This window comes from Tenrec ecaudatus, chromosome 9, assembly GCF_050624435.1.
Source record: "Tenrec ecaudatus isolate mTenEca1 chromosome 9, mTenEca1.hap1, whole genome shotgun sequence".
Classification (NCBI taxonomy): Eukaryota; Metazoa; Chordata; class Mammalia; order Afrosoricida; family Tenrecidae; genus Tenrec; species Tenrec ecaudatus.
In genome coordinates this window covers 17,223,952-17,243,756 of record NC_134538.1, presented here as the reverse complement: position 1 = coordinate 17,243,756, position 19,805 = coordinate 17,223,952, and the positions used below count along the sequence as shown (strand labels likewise).

Sequence of the window (19,805 nt, the reverse complement as noted above, 5' to 3'; positions counted from 1 at the left end):
CCCGCCAAAATCGGGGCGTCTGGTCACCTTAAGCTAGAACCATCACACAACAAAAATAAATCATGGGACTAAACTAGGCAAAGAAGAATTGCAACTCTCTTTTTGTAGATGAAAAGATCCTTTATTAACAAAGTCCAAAAGTCTCCACAAAAGCCTACTGGAAATAATCAAGAGATTTGGGAAAATAATAGGATACAAAATTAACAAAGAGAAATCAATTGGATTCTTGTGTACTATCAAAGAGAGCTACAAAAAAAAAAAAACACCATTCACAATTGCCACACAAAAGTGAAATACTGAGGGATAAACCAAGCCAGAGAAATAAAAGGCATATACAGAGAAAACTATAGAAACTATTTCAAAAAACCAAAAAGACTTATATAAATATTAAAATATCCCATGTTCGTGGATAGGCATTTTAATACTGTGAAAATGTCACTACTATCTAAAGGAATCTACAGATACCACACAATTCTGATCTAAATCCCAAATATATTAATTAAAGAAATGGAAAGACTAATTACCAACTAGAAAGGTAAAACTTTGGATCTCCGTGTGCAGAATGAAATAAGACCCTATCACTCCCCATGCACAAAAACAAACTCAAGATGGAGTAAAGACCTAAATGTAGCTTGACTTCTGGGAAGATGTCGACTGAGTAACACATACCAGAGGAACTCCGCAGAAATAAGCATAAGAGGGTTACTAAGAGGGAAATTCCACTGCCGGGTCACAGGAGGAGCCATCATAAAGATATTAGGCACAGATCCACTAGGTTTTGAGGGGCTGGGGCTTTTCGCTTACCACAGTGGAGGCAGGCTAGGGTTTGCCCTTAGCCCTGCCATGGTCTCAGGCAGAGCCGGGATCATTTAGGGCTGGAACAGGGGCTTTATGTCAACAGCCACAGCTTGCCACAGCCTCAGAGCTGGTATTAAACACCTCGAGCCTCATGGTCAGGGATCAGAGCTCACCTATATGGTTACTTTTGTTCCCTTCACTTCTCTCTATCCCCGAGTCTTAATGGGCATAGTTTTTTTCATCCCTTTTCTGTCACACACCACTGCCAGATTCCAGACCACTCCCCATAGCCTAGGTCATTTATGCCTGGTCTCCACCTAGCTGGGAGTGCTCCACCCTCTGCAGCAAAACCTAAGGATGGGGAAAGTCCGCTCACCCTCCACCAAGGGATATTCCAATCAATTTCTTACCAGGGAAATTCTGCCCACCCACCCTCTGCAGTGCTTAACACTTGGCTGGGGAAATCTCGCCCACCTTCTTTGGAGGAAGTAAGCTGGCGGAGCTGAGTGAGCTCCTATCCATCATCTGTGGTGCCACATGATTCAGGGAACTTCCTCCCAACTATTGTAGTGCCTCACATGGCCTAAGGCAGTGGCCAACACTCGCCAACATTCCACGATGCTGCAGGAACCTCTGCCCAACCTCCGCAGAAATCTACCTGACCAGGCCAATTCTGTCCACAATTCGCAGTGTTCTATAGCAAAGTGGGCAACCCGACAGCCTTCTGTGGCACTCTGAGCTACACCATCATGGTTTCTTGTGAGATCACCCAGTACAGCACTATCCACATGGGTCCACAACACAAGCAGCATTCCCCTGAAGGTAACATCCAACTTGCGCTCCAAATAAGAGAATACTGGCTGACTAAGAAGAGCGAAGTCACAGGAGGATAAAGTGGCAGGCCAATTCCATAGTGAAATTAGCTGCAGGCAGTTTGAAGAAGCATTCCTATGAGCCTACCAGAGAGAGCCTGGAAAATGGCACCTGGCCCCTCTACAAGAATGCAACATAAATAGCAATCAGACCCAACGACCTCAACAAGTAAACAGGAGGGGGGAAAAACCAATGGCAGATGGCCTGAACCTAACAACATGAAAAAAAAAAAGGAGACAGATCAGCCACAGAAAGAAATTTTCAGAATGCTGCTTGGAGTCATAAGAGGATTTAAGGACAACAATATAGAAAAATGATGAAATGATAGAGGTGATTAAGTCCATAAACCAAAGGGAAATACAAGAGCTTAGGGACAAGATAACAAAAATCAGTAGCAGACTCACAGACTTTGCTAGTCCACTGGAAGAGGCAGAGAAACACACCAGTAACCTAGAAGATAACCAAACACACATTAACAAATGCGAACAAAAATTAATAAAATTATCAGAAAGCTGAAGAAAATCTAAGAGTTATGTCTGATGCTATGAAGAGGAACAACATCAGAATATTAGGATTACTAGAGGAAGACGAAACAAAGACGTCATCTACAACAGTGAAAGATTTCTTAGATGAAAACTTCCCCAGCTTAATGAATGAAACCAGCCAACCATTCAGGAGACTGAAAGAACACCAGCTAGACTAAATCACAAAGAGAAGTTGCCAAGGCACAGAATAGTTAAACTGTCTAACTTTGAAGAAAAGGAAAAAATCATGAGTAGCTAGGGAAAAACAAGCAATCACATATTAAGGTTCCCAAATAAGAATATGCTCAGACCTATCAGCAGAAACTACGAAGAAGAGGAGAGTGGAATAACATATTCGAATAATAGAAGGAAAATAACTCTACCCAGCCAAATTATCTATTAAGATATATGGAAAAGAATCTTCCCAGAAAAGGAAACACTCAAAAGAATCCTACAAAAGATCCTTGCCAACCCAGTATAGGCAGAAGAACAGCACTCACCAAGCAAAAATAAGAGACCACTACATAAAACAACCCACTCAGAGTGCAACAAAGAGAAAACAGTCCCCAGGATAGAATTGGTTTGTGGGTGGAAGGTAGTCAAGAATGAAATACGCACATACCACCCTGATAAGAAAGGGATATAAAAAAACAACCAACACAAAATGTATGAGATGACATCACAGAGTCCACAGGCGGAAACAATAACCCTGATTATCAACGGACTGAACTCAGGCATTAAAAGGCTGAGGCTAGCTTAGAAAACACAACCCACCAATCTACTGCCTACATGAGACATATTTCAACACTACAGACTAAAATAGGCTGAGAATCAAAGGTTGGAGAAAGGTGCACCAAGCAAACAGCAACTAAAAAGCAGTAGCAGGGATTGCAATGCTAATCTCGGATACAATTGACCTCAAAGTCCAAGCCATAAAATGAGATAGGAGAAAACTATATAATGAAGGGAATGGTATACAAAGAACCACTAAGCATTCAAAACATATATTCACCGAACGAATGACCCACTGAATATGTCAACCAAACACTCCCAAAGATGACAAAAGAAATCAGAGACTCAACAATTATAATAGGTGACTTCAATATATTGTTCTCTGAGAAAGATAGATCACAGGGTAAGAAACTCAACAAAGAGGCCAGAAGTTTAAACACTAAAATTCAACAATTTGACCTGACAGATATTTACAGAGTTTTTCATCGAAATACAAAAAATTCACATTCTTTACAAGCTCATATGGCACATATTCAAAAGATAGACCACATGCTGGAGCATAAAGCGAAACTATATAAATTTAACCTCCCTGACTGTAATCCTGAGTGTGACTCAGGGTAAATGTTAACTGTCAGAAGTTTATCGAACCTGGAATGTCAACTAGAGAGATTAAAATTAGTAATTTCTTAAGAATTACATAACTACAATATAAAACAACAAATTTTATGCAAAACAATGTACGGCTTTGGGTACAAAATTACTGACATAATTAGACTGCCAGGGAGGTTAAGCACATTCATATCATACAGACCTCTGACTATTGTGCCAAAAGGTTGAAAATCAACAAAAGATAAATAAAAGTAGAGCAAACAATTGGAGGATTAATAACTCTCTATTGAAAAAGGAGTGCGTACTGGCACAGATCATAGATGAAATTGGGAAATTTTTAGAAACCAATGAGAATGAGAACATGACGTACCAAAACTTATGGGACACAGCAAAGGCAGTTATCAGAGAAAGTTTTATAGTAATACATGTACACATTAAAATGGAAGAGAGACTTATGATAGACATATTGGCACAAGATTTAAAACAACTAGAGCAGAGTCAACAGGACATTGCTACTAATAGCAAAAGCAAAATAATAAAAACAAGGGCTGAGATTCAGGAGAGGGAAAATAAGAAAACTATGAAATATTAATGCTGCTAAATGTTGGTCCTTTGAAAGGATAAACAGAATCGACAGACCGCTGGCAGCAAACTTGATCAAAGAAAGGAGGGAATAAATCTCAATAGGATGGATGAGGGATGAAAGAGGGTACATTAAATTAGTACTTAATGAAATCAAAAGGATACTTACACAGAACTACAATGGACTATATTCCGATGACTTCAAAAACTTGGAAGACATGGACAAATTCTTGAAAGACAATCCCTCCCTAGACTATACCCGATAGATGTCAAGAATCTCAATAGACCCATAGCAATAGAAGAATGGACAGTTATCAAGGGATTACCAACAAAAAAACCTCTGACCAGATGACTTCACAGGGAAATTCTACCAAGCATTCAGGGAAGAAATGACACGAATCTTACACAAACTCTTCCAGAACATAGAAAAAGATGGCAAACTCCCAAACTCCTACGAAGCTAGTATAAGTCTACCGAAACCAGGCAGGAATCACACAAGAATTGAGAAATAAAATCAACAGCACACAGAGAACTGACCTTTGATAAGGGCCCCAAAAATATCCAATGGGATGCAAATGCCCTCTCTTCAACAAGTATTGCTGGAAAAAAATGGATTTCTTCCTGCAAAAAAATGAAGCAGGACCCTTATCTCACTCCGTGCACTTTAATAAACTCAAGGTGGATCACAGACATTGAGGTAAAATCCCAAACTATTAAGGCCATCACTGAGGGAATTGGGACAAACCTGAGAACCTTGGCACAGGGAAGACATAGGCTATCATAAATAGGGAAGGACACAAACAAAGAGAAGACACAAATTGACAAGTGGGATATACTGAAGATAAGACACCTGTGTACATCGAAAGAATTCACCAAGAGAGTAATAAGAGAGTCCACGGACTGGGAAAACATCTTTAGCGATGACATATCAGACAAAGGCCTTATTACTAAAATTTACAATACTTTGTGGGTTCCCAAAAGAAAAAAACTAACTGGTCAATGAGGAGGTGGGCAAAGGACCTGAACAGAAGTTTCACAGGGGCAGAAATTCGAATCGCCAACAAATAAATGAGAATTTGCTCCCGATCTTCAGCCATGAGAGAAATGCAAATTAAAATAATGAGATACCACCTAACACCCTCAAATATAGCCCAATTCAAAAAATCAGAAAGCAACAAGTGTTGGAGGGGTTGTGGAGAGACAGGAACTCTCATCCACTGCTGGTGGGACTGTAGCTATGTACAGCCACTATGGAAATTGATCTTGCAATATTTAAAACAGATGAAAATCGAGCTCCCCTACATCCCAGCAATCCCCCTACTGGCCATATACCCAGAAGAGGCAATAAACAAACCACGGCCAGACATCTGTGCTCCAATGTTCATAACAGCACAGTTCACAATTGCAAGGATTTGGAAACAACCCAAATTTCCATCAACTGACGAGTGGATTAAAATACTGTGGTACATACATACAATGGAGTACTACGCATCACTAAAAAGCAGTGATGTACACATGAAGCACATCGCCTCACGGGAAGAACTGGAGGATATCATGCTAAGCGAAGTAAGCCAAGCACAAAGGGACAAGTACAACATGAGTCCACTGAGGTAAGCTTAAAAAAAATGCAAAAGACTCACAGGGAACAAGTTACTGTATACTAACATTCCTAGGGTGAGGACCAGGTAATACAGCAGGGGCCAGACCAAATCCAGGGATATATATGACAGCCAACTAAAAAAGGAGGGGGGGGGAGAAAAAAGAGAGAGAGAAAAATGGGTAGTAGGGGCACAGGGCCCTAACCCACCCAAGAGGAGGGTATTATTTATATCTTCACAGAGAAAGAGGGACCAGAATTCAACCTAGTGCTCCAAGATGTGACTGCAACACATACAGGCATGAAGCAGGGAACCATTAGAGATGTCTGAGGGGCCGGCCCCAATCCCAACTATGTGGACTGCCTCCCCTCCCCACAAAAGAATTTACTTCAGAGAACAGCACTGAAGCTACAGCACAGGGAGAGGAACATACATGTCTAATCAGAGAACAGGGGAGTAAATGAAGGGGGAGGAAGTGAGAGTGGAGACATCCTGCCCCACCAAGCTTTGATGACGATATCCCCGCTCTTAGCAGCCAATTCACAGAGAGGACCATATGGCTGGCCCCACTATGAGACATGACATCCCTTGCTGACCCATATCCCTATAGAGGACAATACTGGAGATACAGTGTAGGAATTGTACCCGATGTGACCCCACCACACCAAGGAAAAACACTAAGGGCATGCAACAGAATAGCAAGGGGAGCAGAACAAGGAAGTCCCCAGGAAGTACCAAAAACAGACTTTGGGGTCAGAGCGTGGCACTCCATCAGACTCAACTGGAAAACACACCTAAAAGTCAATGAACAGACTTTGAACTACTTACAAGCTTTTCTTTTTTTTTTTGTCATTGGTTATTTTTTGCTGTTGTCGATGTTTTCTTTTGTCGCTTTGTTTTGCTCTATCTTGGTTTTTTGTGCCAATTATTATCTCTGCAGGTCTATCTAGCTAAGATAGGTGGGATAAAAAATCTGGAGGAGAAAACAATGGAAACAATGGTTGGGGGTTGGGTGACATGGGAGTGGGGAAGGTGGGGGGAAAGGAAGTGGTGTTAACAAACCCAAGGACAAGGGTTCAACAAGTGATCTAAAGTCAGTGGCAAGGAAGGTGTAAGAGGCCTGGGACGGATTGATCAAGGCTAATGTAACCCAGGATAATTACTAACACCCAAATGAAGGCTGAGCACAATAGTGGGACAAGAGGAAAGTAAAAGGAAATAGAGGAAAGAACTAGGAGGCAAAGGGCATTTATAGAGGTATAAATAAAGGCATGTACATATGTAAATATATTTACATATGATGATGGGGAAATAGGTCTATGTGCATATATTTATAAGTTTAGTATAAAGGTAGCAGATGGACATTGGACCTCCACTCAAGTACTCCCTCAATGCAAGAACACTTTGTTCTATTAAGCTGGCATTCCTGGTGCTCACCCTCCCAACACAATCTCTGAAGACAAATATGTGCATAAGCAAATGTGGTGAAGAAAGCTGATGGTGCCCAGTTATCAAAAGGCATAGCATCAGGGGGTCTTAAAGGCTTGAAGGTAAACAAGCGGCCATCTAGCTCAGAAGCAACAAAGCCCACATGGAAAAGCCCAAATGGAAAATCATAAAGTGTTGAAGGGATCAGGTATCAGGCATCAAAGAACAAAAAATCCTATCATTGTGAATGAGGGGGAGTGCAGATTGAGGACCCAAAGCCCATCTGTAGGCAACTGGACATCCCCTTACAGAAGGGTCTCGGGGAGGAGATGAGCTAATCACGGTGCAGTGTAGAAGCGATGAAACATCAACTTTCCTCTAGTTCTTAAATGCTACCCTCCCCACCCCGCCCACTATCATGATCCCAATTCTATTTTACAAATATGGCTAGACCAGAGGAATTATACTGGTACAAATAGGAACTGGAAACAGGGGATCCAGGATAGATGATCCCTTCAAGACCAGTGGTGAGAGTGGCGATATGGGGAGGGTGAAGGGAAAGTGGGGTAGAAAGGGGGAATGGATTACAAGGATCTACATATAACCTCCTCCCTGGGGGACGGACAATAGAAAAGTGGGTGAAGGGAGACGTCAGACAGTGTAAGATATGACAAAATAATAATAATTTATAAATTATCAGGGGTTAATGAGGGAGTGGGGAGTGGGGAAGGAGGGAGAAAAATGAGCAGCTGATGCCACGGGCTCAAGTAGAAAGCAAATGTTTTGAACATGATGATGGCAACAAATGTACAAATGTACTTGACACACAATGGATGTATGTATGGATTGTGAAAAGAGTTGTATGACCCTCCAATAAAATGATTATAAAAAATAAAGAAAATATTGACAACACAATGGATAGAATGTTTTAAACCAATCTTTTATATAAAATACTCATATATACAGATGTCTTAGGTGTTGGTGTCAATAACGAGATAGGGATCTGAGGCAGGGGGTGGGGGTTGTAGGAGTAACAGCAAACTAGCTAAGGAAGAGGAGGTACCAAGAGGTAGAAATAAGGGGAAAGTAACAGTGGGGCAGGAAGAAGGTAAAAGGTAACAGAGAAGGACCAAGGAGGCAACTCTATGGATAGCGGTATAAACATAGTGGTGTACATATGTAAACACATTAATCCACAAAAATAGAGGTAATGGCCCATGTACATGTATCTATACGGCAATACACTGAGATAGGTGATGGACTTTTGGCCTCTGCTCATACCCTCCCTCAATACAAGAACACTTTGTTCTAACCAATCAGCAGTCTGAGATGTTCACCCTCCTAACACAATCACTGAAGACAAAACTGGTGCATAAGTAAATGTAGTGAAAAAGGTGGATGATGCCCAGCTATTAAAAGAAATAACATCTGAGGTCTTAAAGGCTTGAAGTTACACAAGCCGCCATTCAGCAGTGAAGCAACAAGTCCACATGGAAGAAGCACACCTCAGATGCGATCATGAGGATTCATAGAAACCAGGAAATAAGCATCAGCAGACACATAACAAACAAATACATGTTGTTGAGAACGAGGGGGGCTGGAGCAGAGATCCAAAGCCCACTCGTAGACAGTGGAACAATCTTCCCACAGAAGGGATGAGTCACCAGGGTGCAGTAAAACATTGATGAAACACACTATATTTCTCTGGTTCCTTGAGGCTCCCTCACCTCCCCCTACCATGACCCAAGTGCAGCCTCTGCATTCAGACTAGACCGAAACATGTACACAGGAATAAAAAGGGATGAGAGCTCACAACACAGAACCCAGGAACAGGAGTAGGAATCGTGTTATCAGAAGGGGAAAGGGAGAGGAACGGAGAAAGGGGGAACTGATTGCAATGATTGACACATAACCATACACCCCTCATAGGGGGAAGAACAACAGAAAATGTGGGGGAAGGGGGACAGCGGTCAGTGTGAGACATGAAAATAATAACAATTTATAATCTATCAAGGGGTTATGAGGATGGAGGGAGGGGGGAGGAGCTGATACCAAGGGCTCAATAAAAAGTAAATATCTAGAAAAGAATGAAGGCAACCTATGTACAAACATGCCTGATTCAATTGATATATGGATTGTGATAAGGTTGTATGAGCCCCCAATAAAATGATTTTTTTAAAGATGTCTTAAAGCTCAGTAATAAAAAGGTCAATAACTCATTTTAAAATGTGTGAAAGATTTGAACTAAAAAGATATATGAATAGTCAGATATGTAAAGGAAAAGGTAGTAATATCATTTGCTATTATTGAAGTTAAAACTGTAATGAAATGCCAGTTGGTGGTATTAGGTGGCATCAAATTCCTATGTACAACAAAGAAACATCGCCTGGTCCTATGGCATTTCACATCTTTGCCATGTCTGAATTCATCCATCTCATTCGACAGTATTCCTGTCATTCTGAGTTTTCTATTTTACGAAGCACAGTCAACTTCAAGGCCTGGTCCCTCCTGATAACATGCCCAAAATATGTCTCAAGTCGCACAATTCTTATTCCTAAGGAACATTCTGCCCATCCCCTTCCAAACTAGTTTTGTCCATTCTTCTGGCTGTCCATGGCTAATATTTTTTTGCCAGTCCCATAATCCAAAAGCAGTTCTTCTCTAATATTCCAGATTCACTGCCTAGCTCTCATACATACATTAAGTTAAAATTTAAATATTAGGAAAATTAAAATACCCAGGATTTGAATCAGACACAACTTAATTTTTAGAGTGACATCTTTGCTTTCAATACTTAAAGGTTTTCTGCAGCAGATCTGCCCAATGCAATAAATTATGATTTTTTTAATTTATGCTTCGATGGGCCTTGATGATGGATCCAAGTAAGATTAAATCCTTGATAATGTTAATTTTTTCTACATTCATCATATTGGTACTTCTTGGTTCAGTTGTGAGAATTTTTGTTTTCTTTATGTTGAGGTGAAATACATACTAAAGGCTATAATCTTTGACCTTCAACAATAAGCACCTTCAAGTCTTTCTCACTTTAAGCAAGTAAAGCTGTATTATTTGCATAATGCTGGCTGTTAGTCCTCCTTCCATCCTAATGCCATTTATTTATAATTTAGCTTCCAGAACATCCACTAAAATACTCAACCTTAAAATACTAGTAATGACATTATCAAAAAACTAGAACTTTTATTCATTACTGGTAGAAAATGTGAAATGAGCAGTTCTACAGTTCCTTGCAAAGTTAAACTTATCACATGGCACAGAAAACATGCTCCTGGGTATTTACCCAAGAGAAATAAAAGCATACATTCACAGAAAGGCTTGCACTCAAACACTTATAGTGGTTTAATTCAGAATAAGGAGTCCTGGTAGCACAGTGATCAATTGCTAACAAAAGATCCATAATTTGAACTACCATACACCAGACTCTCCATGGAAAAGGAGGCATGGCAGTCTGCTTCCCTAAAGATTCTTGCTGCTTTTAGGTGCAAGTCAGTTTTAACTCAGAGCAACCTTATGCAGAACAGAGTGAAACACTGTTGATTCTGGGCCATCTTGACAATTGTGATTACTGAAGTCACCTACCGTCAATCCAAGAGGGTCTTTTTTTTTTTTTTTTCACTTCCCTTGATAGCCATGGAACTCCCATGGGGCCACTTTGCTCTGTTCTACATGACTGCTGTGTGTTAGAATCCACTAACTGGCAACTGGGAGACAACTGAAATGTCCACCAAAGGTAAATGGAACAATTGTGGTATACATATTGTAAAACCAAATTCACTGCCATCTAATCCATTCCAATTAGAACCTAAGGGGCAGAGACCTTCTCCACGTGAGTTCTGAGGATGTAACTTTTAACAGGAATAGAAAATGGCACCTTTGCTCTGCACAGCAGCTATTGTTACTGCTGTTAGGTGCCCTTCAGACGACTCTGACCCACAACAACCCGATGCGCAGTAAACCAGAAACACGACAGGATCCTGTGCTATCTGCACACCTGTTCCTATGCCCAGACCCACTGATACAGCCACTGAGTCAATTCATCTCATCAAAGACCTTCTTTTTCTCTGCCTCCCACTTTACCAAATATGACGGCTAGTGGTTTCAAACTGGTGACCATGCCAGAAGCACTGTGCAACCAGGCTCTTCTCAGAAACATTCTAAAGGCACAAATATGAAGGAATCTTAAAAACATTCTACTGAAAGAAAAAGTCAGACAGTAAAGAATATACGAGGGGTGCCCCCAAAAAACAATGCTCATTTGTTTTTGATGTGAGGAGGATAGTGCATTTGGAGTTCATTCCACCAGGTCAGACTGTTAATCAAGTTCTCTATTTGGAGGTTCTGAAAAGATAACATAACAGTGTGTGACCAAAAAGGCCTGATTTGTGGCAGACGGGGGACTGGTTTTGCCACCATGACAATGCACCTGCTCATACAGCCATCTCGGTGCACCAATTTTTGGCAAAAAATAGCAATGCCTCTCTTGCACCTTACTCACCTGGACCTCACTCCTTGTGACTTCTCTTTGTTTCTGCAAATGAAGAGGGACATGAAAGTACAATGATCTGACTATGCAGAAGAGGGGAAGAAATAAATGAGGGAGGTCATCCAAAAGATGAGTTTGAAAAATGTTTCCAAGAACGGAATCGCAGATTTGACAAATGCCTTACGTGTAATGAAGAGGACTTTGAAGATTATAAGATTTTTTCTTTTTCTTATAAGATTTTTTTCATAAAAAAATTTTAATACAGAGCTTTGAAAAAAATTGGGGGAATGCCTTTGTATATTAGTATTCCATCTGAGATTAAATTTGTCTCTAAAATGTTGAGATTCCAATAAAGAACACATACAGAGAAACACAATTTGCACATTATGAAAGTCACTCTTCAACACTGATTAAAATATTTATCTGACCTCATCAAGTTATGATGCAAAATAAGCAGCATTATGCTTCTGAATCTTAGTTTCTTTATCTATCAAACAGTATCACAGTACTTGTACCTATTGCACCAATTGCAAGAATTAAACAAGTCACCAAAACAGTGCAGTGTCTGGCATAAAGTAAGAGCTCAATATGTGCCAAATAATCAAAGTAGTTCTTTTAAAACTGTTGTCATTATAACAAATCTATACTTCACATTGCTATTAAAAAGTCAATAATTGACTCAAAAACTCAGAAAAGCAATCACTACAGCAAAAGTTACATTAGAAGTTTTAGAATATATTTATAATTATGAATTACCTGATACCAGTATGAAAAAACACCAGGCCATAAAAAGATAAATTTATAAAGATATAAATACACACTGATTCATAAGAAGTGGTATCCTTAAATTGGTATAATTTTACAGAAGTATTTTAAAAAGTGATGAAAGGAATTGTTGCGATTCAAGAGGTAAAAAGAAAGATGACATAAACGAGTAGGTGTGAGCAAAAAGAGCAAAGCAGGGTGTGGGACGATGAAGTGATATGACAGATGGGCAGAGTACAATTGTACACAATCTTAAAAATAGAAAATCATTAGCATTTAATAGGAAAAATTCAAGGATTAAAAAAAGGCAAATCGTATCAACTGCCATAATGGTTAAAAGATGAGAGTTTTTATGAATCCTCACTAAAACACAATCCATTACTTTCTTAGCTAGTGGATGGAGAAGGTCCCATTTGTGTCATATGTGATGCCAAGTAATGTCTATTTTCCCTAATACCCTTCCACGTACGCCCACACCTCTAAATATAAGGCTTAAAACAAGTATGTTCTTAAACAAAAATTCTAAAAACGCTTTATTACAATATAATCCACATACCATACAATTCACGCATTTAAAGTATATACATGAATGTCTTTTAGTATATCCCTACAGTAAGAAGTCTGTTATCATCAGCAGTCATTCCGATTCCCTAGTAACAATCTTCCAAGCACTAAGAAACCACCAATCTACTTTCTGTCTCTATGTACTTACCTCTTCTAGATATTTCATTGTAAGTAGAATTATACAAGTTTCTGTATTTGATTCATAACCTTTACTATCATGTTTTAAAAGTTCATCCATGTGTAGCACGCATCAGTAATTCATTCACTTTTGTTGCTAAACAGCATTCCATTGTTTTATTATAGTACATTTAAGTTGTCCATTCTTGAGTTAATCAACAATTGTGTTAATGACAATTTCTAGTTATGCTGAATAAGGTTATCATAAATACTCATATACAAGTTTTTATGTAGATGTATATGTTCATTTCTAACCTCAGCATCCTATAATCAAAAGCTTAAAGTTTTAAATTTTTTTCTTTTTAATCAATTTTTAAAAAATTTTATTGGGGGATCTTATAGCTCTTATCACAATTCATACATATTTCATTGTGTCAAACACACACACACATATATATATGTTGTCATCATCTATTAAAAACATTTTCTTTCTGTGGGTTCTAAATTTTTCTTAAGCAAGGTGGACATTCTGTAGTAGAGCTTAAATCTGAACGCACTTACGTGTGTAAAAGGCTGTGGCTTACAGTTGCAGCCCAAATTCTATTTTTAATTCAGTCCCTACTTCAATTTCTTTCTGACCATAACCCTGTGTTCTCTAGAGAAGGTCAATGGCCAATGTATACATATAAAAGGTGCAAAGACATGGAGTTTGAAAACCAACCAGGAAAAACACACGTGGCATATCTGAAGCTGAAAGAACTGAAGACAAATTCAAACCTTGAGCTGAAACATTGAAATATTCCATGGGTAAAATAATGAATGATGCAGGAAGAATCAAAAGATGGAAGGAATACAGGGTCACTGTACAAGAATACTTGGTCGGTGTGCAATCATTTCGTGAGGTAGCATATGATCAAGGAAGAAGCGCAAGTGCATTGATGACATTAGCCAAAACAATATACACTGCTTGAATTTGGGGTCTTGCTTCCCTGGTTGTTTTTAGGTGCTGTTGAGTTGGTCTGACTCACAGCAACCTATGCACAACAGAATAAAACACTGCCCAGCCCCGTGCCACCCTCACAAATGCCGGAGTCCATTGTGACAGTCACTGTGTCAATCCATCTCCTAGAGTCTGCATCAATAGCTTCACATATTTTTGTTTAATAAAGGTTTCTATGATTTAGTAACAATACTCTTTAACTTACATTTGTATCTCAAAATTTTAGACATAATTGATAAGCATTGGCATTTTACTTATATGAACAATTATATCATCTCCTGCTGGGTTTTAATCTTAAGATTGTCTACAAGAGGTCCCAGCCTTATAGCAGAGATAGTTTAGACTCTTGTATAGACAAGTCCTTAAAATACCTATGCTCATTGTTTCTACCCCCTTTCCTCCCCCCCTCCCCTTCCTTTTTTCTTTTCCTTAGGGCATAGCAAGAGAACCTTGTTCAGAAGTTCTTGACAGAAAACTTTCCCAGCCTGCACAGACTGCCTCAGGATCACTTGCCTCCAACATGCGCATCCAGCTTTTTAAAAGGTTCCTATGCGTCAGGAGCAAGCAAAGAGGGAAAGAGAGAGAATGGAACACATCCTGGCCCAACAAGCTCCAAGATTGATATCCCTACTCAGTGCAGCCAATGCAGAGAGGACCATGTGGCTACCCCACCAGGAGACAGGACGTCCCTCACTGACCAACAGCACTATGGGGGACAATTCTGGAGACACGTGGTGGGAATTGTGCCTGATCTGACCCTACCACACGGGAAAAGCACTAAGGGCATGCAACAGAGCAGCAAGGGCAGCAAAGCAAGGAAACAGACTTTGGGGTCAGGGTGTGGCACCCCATCAGACTCAACTGGAAAACACTCCTAAAGGTCAACCAACAGACATGGAACTATTTATAGATTTTTTATTTGTCGTTGGTTTTGCTGTCTTGTTTGTTTGTTTTCTTTTGTTTCATTTTGCTCTGTCTTGTTTTTGTGCTTATTATTGTCTTTCCATGTCTATCTAGATAAGATAGGCAGGATAAGCAATCTGGAGAAAACAGCAGGGGGACACGGGAGAGGGGGAAACAGGGGAACAAAGGGGGGTGTCAACAAACCCAGGGACAAGGGCACAACACATGATCTAAAACTGATGGCAAGGAAGGCATAGGATGCCTGGTGGGTTTGATCAAGGGCAATGTAGCCGAGAGGAATTACTGGAACCCGAATGAAGGGAGAACATGATAGTGGGACAAGAGGAAAGTAAAAGGAAATAGAGGAAAGAACTAGGAGGCAAAGTACATTAATAGAGGTCTAAATACAGGTATGTTTATATATAACAATAGGGAATATGTTTATATATAACAATAGGGAAAAAGATTTATGTACATATATTTATATGTTAAGGCAGCACACAGACATTGGGCCTCTACTCAAGTACTTCCTCAGTGCAAGAACACTTTGTTCTAATAACCTGGCATTCTGTGATGCTCACCTTCCCTGATACAATGGCCGAAGACAAAGCAGGTGCATAAGCAAATGTGGTAAAAAATAGTTGATGGTGCCCAGTTATCAAAAGATATAGTGTCTGGGATCTTAAAAGCTTAAAGTAAGCGACCATCTAGCTAAAAAGAAACAAAGCCCACATGGAAGAAGCATACCAGCCTGTGTGATCATGAGATGTCCATAGGGTAAGGTATCAGGCATCAAAGACCCAGAACAAAATATCACATCATTGTGAATGAGGAGGAGTGCGGAGTGGACACCCAAAGCCCATCTGTAGGCACTAGACATTCCTTTACAGAATGGTCACAGAAAAGAGACGAGCTAATCAAGTGCACTATGGTACCAATGAAACATACAACTATCCTCTAATTCTGTGGTCTCAACCTTCCTAATGCTGCGACCCTTTAATACAGTTCCTCATGTTGTGGTGACCCCAACCATAAAATTATTTTCATTGCTACTTCTTAACTATAATGTTGCTACTATTGTGAATCACAATGTAAATATTTGATATGCACAATGTATTTTCATTGTTACAAATTGAACATAATCAAACATAATTATAGTGATTGATCACAAAACAATAGGTAATTATATATTGTGAAATATTTATGTGTTTTCCGATGGCCTTGGGGTATTCCTGTGAAAGGGTCATTCGATCCCCCACAAAAAAGGGGTCGCAGCCCACAGGTTGAGAACCATTGCTCTAGTACTTAAATGCTCTCCCCCTCCCACTATCATGACCCCAATTCTACCTTAGAAATCCGGCTAAACCAGAGCATGTACACTGGTACAGATAAGAGCTGGAAATACAGGGGATCCAGGACAGATAAACCCCTCAGAACCAATAATGACAGCAGCAATACCAGGAGGGTAAGGGAAAGGTGAAGGAGAAAGAGGAAATGGATCACAATGATCGACATATAATCCCCTCCCCAGGGGGACGGACAACAGAAAAGTGGGTGAAGGGAGACATCTGTCAGTGTAAGCCATGAAAACATAATAATAACATAAATTATCAAGGGTTCATGAGGGAGAGTGGGGAAGGGTGGAAAATAAGCTGATACCAAAGCCTCAAGTAGAAAGAAATTGTTTTGAAAATGATGATGTCAACAAAAGTACAAATGTGCTTGAAACAACGGATGTCTGTATGTATGGATGGATTGTGTTAAGAGCTGCACGAGCCTCCAATAAAATTATTTTTCAAATAAATAAATACATGCTGCATAAAAAAGTTCCTGTGCCCATAAGATTCTAGAAGCTTCCATCAGGGTCACAAGGGGTTCTGGAAAATATAGTCCTAAGATGTTGTCATGGACTCTAAGCATGTTCTGTCCATATCTCCAGCTTCACTCCTTTGACCTGTCTCATTTTCTTCCTGAGACTTCATACTCATTATTCTCTTCATGGGATTAGAGGTAAAGATCTCTCATTCTGTAACTGCTTCCTGCTTATATAAGGCATAGAGTGCCATTATCCTGCCTATAGGAGTATAAATTTCTCCTTATTTACTCTATATTAAGGGGAGCATGCTCTTTAAAGTAGAGGTGCTTGACGTGAGATTGCAAGTCATTTAAAGTATAGCCTGCTTGTGTTCTGCAGTCTAAGATACTTTAGGATCAACTGAGTTGTTTTAGAAAAGTCTGCAATAGCCACCCCAAAGGTTGTCCTAGGGCAGTGGCTCTCAACCTGTGGGTCACCCGATTCATAACAGTAGCAAAATTAGAGTTATGAAGTAGCAACAAAAATAATTTTATGGTTGGGGGGTCACAACATGAGGAACTATATTAAAGGGTCGCGGTATTAGGAAGGTTGAGAACCACTGTCCTAGGGGAAATGCTCAATCCTAATGAGACCAAAGAAAAGAAAGGTAAGCAGCAGATTTACACCCATCAACACTATGCCTGCCCCCAAACAATACAAGATTCATTGCACATATCACTAAAAGTCATCACTCTATTTCATTCTCAAAGAGTCTTCATGTAAGTTTTATTGCGATAACAGGAAGGGTGGTTGGTCTTACAGGCTGGGATACAAGGGGCAAAGGAAATTCATTCCTTTTTCCATATATGTCCCAGCTCTGAGGACACTTTGGGGCCACATTTTGTGCGTGAGTGTGTTTCAGTAAGCACACTCCCCTTGCTTTTTCAAGGACTTGTCCTGGTTATTTATGTAGCTTCGTGGCTAGCTATATGAGTGTAGACTGAGTACTGAAGATGGCTTTTGGAGTGATTCAAGGCATAGGATGGAGACTGCACTGTTTGCAGGCTGCAGCTTTCTGCAGAACAAGTCCCTCTGGTTCTGGACACTGACAGATTTCCCCCTCTTGATTAGAGGGTGAAAGCAGCACACTAATAATTACCCTGGTTGTAGCTGGGCTCAACAGGGCAGCGATAGAAGGCTCTTTAAGCTTACAGTACTGATTTTCCACTGGATACCATTTCATCTGTCTTCACCAGGAAACTTCGTAGAGTTGATCAAAATCTATGTTCATCACCTTTAGTACAAGCTGTTCTGTTTCCTCTACCACATGTGAGGCAACAGTGAAGGAGAATACTGAGTGGAATGCAGAGTAAAATCATCAGTATCCCTTGTAAAGTTGAACAAGCTCATGTGCCTATCCCTGATGGTAGTCATTCAAATAAGTCTAGTGCCTGTAGGGCTGTTGGTAGTGCATAGCTATGTGGCCGACTGTCTAATTCTCTGTCCTGTTCTATCGTCTCTGTATTATTTATCTGTGTGCCGCAAGAAGTGCAGAAGTGTTGACTAGAGCACAGACTATACGTTGTTGAGCTAGTAAAGATAAAGTCCAAAGCTGCTGCTGTTCAGGGGCACTTTGGCCAAAGAGTTTAAGCCATGTTCTCATCCCTCAGTAGTTTTGGCTACTACTTGTCCCATTGTGATTGATAAATGTCTCAAAGACTTCTCCAATTCAAATGTAACATGCAGTAACTAAGGGTTAAAGCTCAGGAAAATGACCAACCCCAACTTGAATGATAAACTTTTGCAACATGCAATGCTGCAGTTTCAACTACTGTCAATAGTTTTCTTGGTACCACCTGTTCAAATCTCAAGGAAGGGGTTCCTACCTTGATACAAAACTTCGATTTTCCCTGGAAGGCAAATGAAGATAGTATTCTAGTAACTGGTTATCACTAAGTGATCATTTAACTAGATTCCAAGTAGGATTAAAACAAGATACTAGAGGCAGTCAGGTTACTGAATGGGAATCCATAATTTTACAAGGTAAAAGCTTGTAAGAGTTTAAAGTGGGGGCAGAATTTAAAGCAGGAGTTGTTCTGGGAAATCCAACCCTGCTTTTGATTACCAGTACTTGCTCTGGACTTTGAAAGTCCAGCAAAAACATTCTTAATGTTAGCATCGATCCCTTGAAAAGGCAAAAAGTTATTTAGGCAGATAATTAACATAATTTTAGATGAAAAGATATTAACAAGTAGCTCATGTAAGGGATAATCAAATTGCACTTGCAGGTGAATCGCCCATAGGAAGGTGATTCAGAAGGGCACCTACATGATCATTTGAGAATTGGGGGGTGGGGGTAAAAAATGAGGCTCGGTACTGCCATAAAGATTTACAGACTCAGCAACCCTAAGTAGCAGTTCTACTCTGTCCTGTAAGGACTGCTATAAATCAGAAATGACTAGGTACAATGTGTTTAGATATTTCTCAAAGAAGCTCTGGAGATGCAAATAGTTCAAACCCAACAGTGACTCCCTGGGAGGAAAGTGTAGCCATCAGCATGCGCATCTGTAACCAGTAAAGCCTAGGAAAGCCTATGAGGCAGTTCTACTCTGTCAGAAGGTGCTATAGTTTCTTGTACCAGCCTGGCTGATAAACACAAGTAGGATTAATTGAAGGGCAGAGGGATAAATGGCTCGGTGAGCCTCACATTGGTTCTTCTGTGCCTCAATTTAAAGGGCTACACTACCTGTGGGATGCCTAGCCTGTGGACTGTGTCGCTGTAAGTTGAGGTCTCTATAAGCTCACACGATTGGAACGTTCATCTCTGGAGTTGGGGACTGACAGTTGATGACAGTTGGGGACCTGCCTTGCTGTTTGCTGCCTGGTTATATATAGCCCAGCTCTCTCTACAGAAGGGGACTGGCAACTGGCAGCTCTCAAGCCTTGAAGGACTGCTAGTGTCTCACTGCTTTATAATTTAACTGTTAATTTCTTGTATTATCTATCTGTATATAAT

The 19,805-nt window shown here is 40.1% G+C and overlaps 1 protein-coding gene across 7 annotated transcripts in view; it reads right to left on the bottom strand.

Annotated features, from left to right (window-relative positions):
• The window catches only part of MEF2A (myocyte enhancer factor 2A), a 151,787-nt gene that overhangs the window by 118,055 nt on the left and 13,927 nt on the right, over nt 1–19,805 (bottom strand). Inside the window, exon 2 of one of the 7 annotated variants that reach the window (XM_075557901.1) lies at nt 2,076–2,121. The exons of the other annotated variants lie outside the window; for them this stretch is intronic. The gene's annotated coding sequence lies outside the window, so the exon portion shown is untranslated. The remainder of the gene's footprint in view (nt 1–2,075; nt 2,122–19,805) is intronic. 7 annotated transcript variants of the gene reach the window in all.